Source organism: Triticum dicoccoides, chromosome 4A (assembly GCF_002162155.2).
Source record: "Triticum dicoccoides isolate Atlit2015 ecotype Zavitan chromosome 4A, WEW_v2.0, whole genome shotgun sequence".
Lineage (NCBI taxonomy): Eukaryota > Viridiplantae > Streptophyta > Magnoliopsida > Poales > Poaceae > Triticum > Triticum dicoccoides.
The window spans coordinates 584347294-584354128 of record NC_041386.1 but is presented as its reverse complement, the minus strand read 5'-3'; positions in this window follow the sequence as shown (position 1 = coordinate 584354128).

Sequence of the window (6835 nt, the reverse complement as noted above, 5' to 3'; positions counted from 1 at the left end):
TTTCTTTTGCCCCTTCTCCCCTTCTCTTCTTTGCCCCTCCACCACCCCCTCCATTAATGCCCTCCCTCCTCCCTCTCATAGCTCTATCTAGAGCTACTAGCTAATTATAAGAAGGTGCTCGATATTCCTCTTGACAAATAGGTGAGCAAAAAAAGAGTTGTGCAAGAATGGAAATATGTGTGTTTGCGATTAGGACCGAAACTATGTGCGATATGAATATACCGAATTGCGTGTGGCATGTGAGTGACATGAGTTGCCTATGTTTTGCCGAAATGTCAATTCATTTCTGTTTCGGCAAATTTCGGGCAAACTCAATATGTCCTATGTTTAGGGAAGGTCATGCAGAATTTTTGTATGAATTTGATCCATGCATGCATATATACGTGGTTATAATATTTGCTCTGCACGCAGGTGATCATGAAGGTCAATGGAAGGATGGTGGAAAGATACTGGCAATCCGCTGTGGATGATATGTATGAAAAAAGACTGAAGGATGTTTTATGTTTGTGTCGAGAATGCAAAGGAAGAGTCAGGCTCGACCCTTTTCAGGGTGGTAAATTCAAGGCGCACCTGCTCATGCATGGTTTCATGCATGGCCATACTCGGTGGATAAGTGAAGATGATGATGATGAGGAGGAGGACGTCGACGGGGCAGGAAATAACGACATGGGGCCACCAGACGAAGAGATGACTGATTATGTGCCCGAAGAGGAAGACGGCCTCGGAAATGTCGATGGCGAAGAGGCAGTTCAAGGCGGAGAAGATGCAGACACGCCGCCGTCTTCGTCGCTACTAAGTTCAGCCATGCGGGACCCGCATGTTCGAGACTTGCTTCGCAAGAAGACGATTAGCTATAGATCTGCTTCAAGAGAGGAGGCCTAACTGGCGCAACTGGAGCTAGACTCGATGACTCCTTTGTATGATGGTTGCAATCCCGAGGTGACCCGCTTGAGTTTCACACTAGAACTTCTAAAGATGAAGGCAAAAAACAAATGGACATATACAAGCCTGGATGAGCTTCTGAAGTACCTAAAGAAGGTTCTTCCCACGGGAAGCCTGTGTCCTACTAGTGTCGAGGAGGCAAAGAAAATCGTGTGCCCTCTTGATCTGCCACATATTAGATATCACACATGCATCAATGATTGCATCATATATCGGAACGAGCACGCGGAAAAAACCATCTGTCCAAAGTGCAATGCTTCACGATATAAAAAGGCCGGAAAGAAAGCTCCACAGAAAGTTGTATGGTACTTTCCGATCACTTCGCGTCTACAACGGTATTTCGTAGATCCTAAGTAAGCAAAGCTTATGCGCTGGCACGCGGAGAGGGTGAAGCCAGATGACGGAGATGAGCCAAAGCTGAGACACCTCGCAGATGCTAGGCAGTGGAGAGCATTAAATGCTGAATTTGAATTTTTCACAAATGATCCAAGGAACATCGTGCTTGGCGCTAGTAGTGATGGCATGAATCCATTTGGCAACTAGAACACCAATCATAGCACATGGCCCGTGTTTGTATGGATGTACAACCTCCCCCCTGGTTGTGCATGAAGGAAAAATACATACACATGGGTATGCTTATTCAAGGGCCGAAACAACCAGGAAATGATATAAATCTGTATATCTCGGGTTACTGAAGAGGAGTTACAGACCTTATGGACAACGCCGGCCAAGACATGGGATGCAAGCAAAGGAGAGTATTTCTACATGAGAGCCGCGTTGATCACGACGGTGCAGGACTATCTCGGTTACGGCTATCTCTCTGGCCAGGTGTGCCACGGATATTGCGGATGCACGAGGTGCATGGATGATACAACTTCTCTGCAGCTATCGAAAGATGGCGGGTCTTCGAAAATCGTGTACATGGGGCATCGAAGATGGCTAGAGAAGGATGACCCATGGAGAAAGCGTGGAGATCTATTCAACGGTAAGGCTGAGCATCGAGGTCCTCCACGTAAGCGTAGTGGTGCAGAAATATATGAGTTATTGAAGAACTGGGAAGAGCGCCCCTCGCCGGGAAAGACGAAGAAAAAGGCGCCGGAGCCCCTACTGAAGATATGGAAGACGAGATCTGTTTTCTGGGACTTGGAATACTGGCCCATACTCGACACGCCTCATAGCCTTGATCAAATGCATAAAAAAAGATATCCTTGAGAGTTTGCTTGGAACATTGATGAACATGCCGGAGAGGACCAAGGATGGGCCGAAGGCAAGAAAAGACTTGGAATTTTTGAAAATCAGGAAAGATCTCCAAATGCCCAGTAAAAGGTCGTCAAAGGAGACCGAGACGGAGACGGAGACGGAAGATAGGGGCAACAAAGTAAACAAGAAGGAAGAACAATATTGCCCCCCTCTTGCTTCACCTTAGATCCGAAGGAGGTCGATCAATTGTTCAAGTGCCTTGCCGGAATCAGAGTTAGTTCCGGATACTGTGGGAAGATAAGAAGATATCTGGACACTAAGAAAAAAAGGTTCAGTGGGATGATGTCTCACAACTGTCATGTGATGATGACGCAGTTACTCCCGGTTGCACTTAGAGGGATTATGGACACACATGTGCGTGAGACGCTTATTGACCTATGTCACTTTTTTGATGCTATCTCTCGAAAGTCGATCAGTGTCCAAATCAGCCCCTTACGAAGCAATGCATAAACTAGGGTTTAAGCTTCTATCACTCTAGCAACCCATCATCTACTTATTACTTCCCAATGCCTTCCTCTAGGCCCAAATAATGGTGAAGTGTCATGTAGTCGACGTTCACATGACACCACTAGAGGAGAGACAACATACATCTCATCAAAATATCGAATGAATACCAAATTCACATGACTACTAATAGCAAGACTTCTCCCATGTCCTCAGGAACAAACGTAACTACTCACAAATCATATTCGTGTTCATAATCAGAGGGGTATTAATATGCATATAGGATCTGAACATATAATCTTCCACCAAGTAAACCAACTAGCATCAACTACAAGGAGTAATCAACACTACTAGCAACCTACAGGTACCAATATCAGACTTAGAGACAAGAATTGGATACAAGAGATGAACTAGGGTTTGAGAAGAGATGGTGCTGGTGAAGATGTTGATGGAGATTTCCCTCTCTCGATGTGTCGGCGTTCTGGGAACGGGGGTCCCCAGACTTGCCTGCCTGCAGCCTGCGGCGTGGCTCAAGGGAGCCCAGCACGGCCCATCTTCATCAACACAAGACCCAAGACCCTCGCGAGGGGCCAAGCCTCGCGGGGCGGACGACGCGGAGCTTCCTCAGGCGCGGCCTCATCAGGCTGGCTCACGAGGAGGCGGAGAGATCAAGGCGGGGTACCTCACGAGGTGCCCATGACGCAAGCCATGACGACCAAGGGCGCCAGGCGGGTGCCAGCCCGCGCAGTGTCCCCCTTTCCTCTTTGGTGCAAAGGGGGCAAGCGCAGGCGAGAGGATCAAGCAAAGGCATCCATTTCGGTGCAACGAGACCAAGACCAACTCCGCGACAAGTAGGAAGTCATTGTAGAGCCCAGGATAGCGTCACCACCAGAGCCTTTGGCAGGCGAGGACCAACTTTAGTCAGGATAAGTGTACCAGATGTTCCCCTTCAAAATGGCCAACTGTTGGCGCCCTTCCCGCTCAATATTTGGGAGGAGGCCCAGGGCCTTTGTCTATAAATAGGACTAGCCACCCCCAGGGTAGAGGCATCTAGATTGAGCAATCCAGAATCAGGGCAAGCAGAGAAAGAGAGAGAGAAGGGCGACTGAGCTCCTCCTAGCAGTTCATCGCCCCAGCTAAGAGCAGACCCTCGCGAGGCTGTTCTTCCTTGTATTGTTCATCATCATCAGCCCAAGAGGCAATCCACCACACCACAAACTAGAGTAGGGTATTACACCACAATGGTGGCCCGAACTAGTATAAACCCTGTGTCTCTTGTGCAGTTCTTTCGTTAGCTTAGATCTTTGCGAGGCGGAGAGGTAGAAGGCGTAATCTCCACGCGCACCCCAGACTTGGAACCTTAAGGGTCTGCCGGAACCCGAAATCCGACACGATGAGAGGAGCGTTGGTGATGATGATGGCGACGATTTCCCCCTCCCGGAGGGAAATTTCCCCGGTAGAACAGCTCCACCGGAGCCCTAGATTGGTTCCGCCTCGTGGCGGCGGAGTCTCGTCCCGTAAGCTTGCTTATGATTTTTTCTCGGACGAAAGACTTCTTATAACAGAATATGGGCACCGGAGGGCCAACAGGTGGCCCACGAGGCAGGGGGCGCGCCCAGGGGGTAGGGCGCGCCCCCACCCTCGTGGCCAGGGTGTGGGCCCTCTCTGCTACTTTCTTCATCCAGTATTTTTTATATTTTCCAAAAATAACTTCCGTGGAGTTTCAGGACTTTTGGAGTTGCGCAGAATAGGTCTCTAGTATTTGCTCCTTTTCCAGCCCAGAATTCCAGCTGCCAGCATTTTCCCTCCTTATGTAAACCTTGTAAAATAAGAGAGAAAAGGCGTAAGTATTGTGACATAACGTGTAATAACAGCCCATAATGCGATAAATATCGATATAAAAGCATGATGCAAAATGGACGTATCAACTCCCCCAAGCTTAGACCTCGCTTGTCCTCAAGCGGAAGCCGAAATCGATAAATATGTCCACATGTTTAGAGATAGAGGTGTCGATAAAATAAAATACGGACATGAGGGCATCATGATTATTCTCATAACAGCAACATATATGAATATTGTCATATGATTTCTTATGCTCAAGTAATAATCTATTCACAATGTCAAGTATGAATCAGAAACTTCATTGAGAACCAACAGACTATAATCTCAGTCATTGAAGCAATTGCAATTTATCATAACATCAGAAAGAGTATATGTCAGAGCTTTTCAGCAAATCCACATACTCAACTATCATTTTAGTCTTTCACAATTGCTAACACTTACGCAATACTTGTGGTTACGGAGTTTTAATCGGACATAGAGAAAGATAGGGGCTTATGGTATTGCCTCCCAACTTCTTACCTCAAGGGTAAATGTCAACAATAATAATTCATGCTCACTCATATCCAATTAGATATATATATCAGGATCGTACCAACATACTGTGCTTGCCAAAGGATAAAATATAAAAAGGAAAGGTGAAGATCACCATGACTCTTGCATATAGAAGATAAAAGTAAAAGATAGGCCCTTTGCAGAGGGAAGCAGATGTTGTCATGTGCTTAACGGTTGGATGCACAAAATCTTAATGCGAAAGAACGTCACTTTATATTGCCACTTGTGATATAGACCTTTATTATGCAGTCCGTCGCTTTTATTACTTCTACATCACAAGATCGTATAAAGCTTATTTTCTTCCTCACTAATAAATCATACATATTTAGAGAGCAATTTTTATTGCTTGCACCGATGACAACTTACTTGAAGGATCTTACTCAATCCATAGGTAGGTATGGTGGACTCTCATGGAAAAACTGGGTTTAAGGGAATTTGGAAGCACAAGTAGTATCTCTACTTGGTGCAAGGAATTGGCTAGCATGAGGGGGAAAGGCAAGCTCAACATGTTGGATGATCCATGACAATATACTTTATCTTAGATATAAGAAAACATAACCCATTACATTGTCTTCCTTGTCCAACATCAACTCTTTAGCATGTCATATTTTAATGAGTGCTCACAATCATAAAAGATGTCCAAGATAGTATATTTATATGTGAACCTCTCTTTCTTTATCACTTCCTATTAATTGCAACGATGAACAAAACTATGTTTGTCAACTCTCAACAACTTTTAATCATCATACTCTTTATGTGTGAAGTCATTACTATCCATAAGATCAATATGATCTCCTTGTTTCTTTTTACTCTCCCCCTTTTTTTCTTTCTTTTTTCACTCAAGATCATAGCAAGATCATCAAGCCCTTGACTCAACACTAATCTTTATTATATAGCTCACAGACTTGATTACATAGAGAGATCATAAAGCAAAACTCACGACTAGATCATGCTAAAACTTTATTCTACTAGATCAAAATATTACTAAAAGGATCGAACTAAGAAAAATGGTAAAGATAGGAGTGTGATGGTGATATGATACCGGGGCACCTCCCCAAGCTTGGCAGTTGCCAAGGGGAGTGCCCATACCCAAGTGATTATGTCTCCTTCTTCTACTGCCGGAGCTTGATCCTCCCTAGCCTTCTTGATCCCATCATCTTTGTTGATCTCCCCGGGTTCTTCGCTCTTCAGATCTATCTTCATTAGCCAAGCATCGTTGTCACCATTGTTGGAGGAGGGGGACGACATGATGCTTGGCCTTGACAAATCTCGCAGAAAACAACTCGAAACGAAAACAGGGGATAATTGCGTGATATGGGAGTCAAAACCTTTGGGAGATTATATAATGAATTTTTACCAAGCAAAATACGTATTGTGCAAGAAAACGGAGTCCGGAGAGCGCACGAGGTGCCCACGAGGTAGGGGGCGTGCCCAGGGGGGTAGGACGCGCCCTCCACCCTCGTGGAGCCCTCGTGTCCTTCCCGGACTGCTTCTTATTTTTTTATTTTTCTAAATATTCCAAAACGGAGAAAAATTGCCATTAGAACTGTTTTGGAGTCGGTTTACTTACCGTACCACGTACCTATTCCTTTTTGGAGTCTGAAACATTCCGGAAAGTGTCCCTTATGTATTCCTCCAGGGTTATGGTTTCGATAACATTGGTTTCAACATTTATGGGATTACCTGAGATATAATGTTTGATTCTTTGACCGTTAACCACCTTCGGATTTGTACCTGCGAAGTTGTTGATTTTTATGGCACCGGAACAATAGACTTCCTCGATAACGTATGGGCC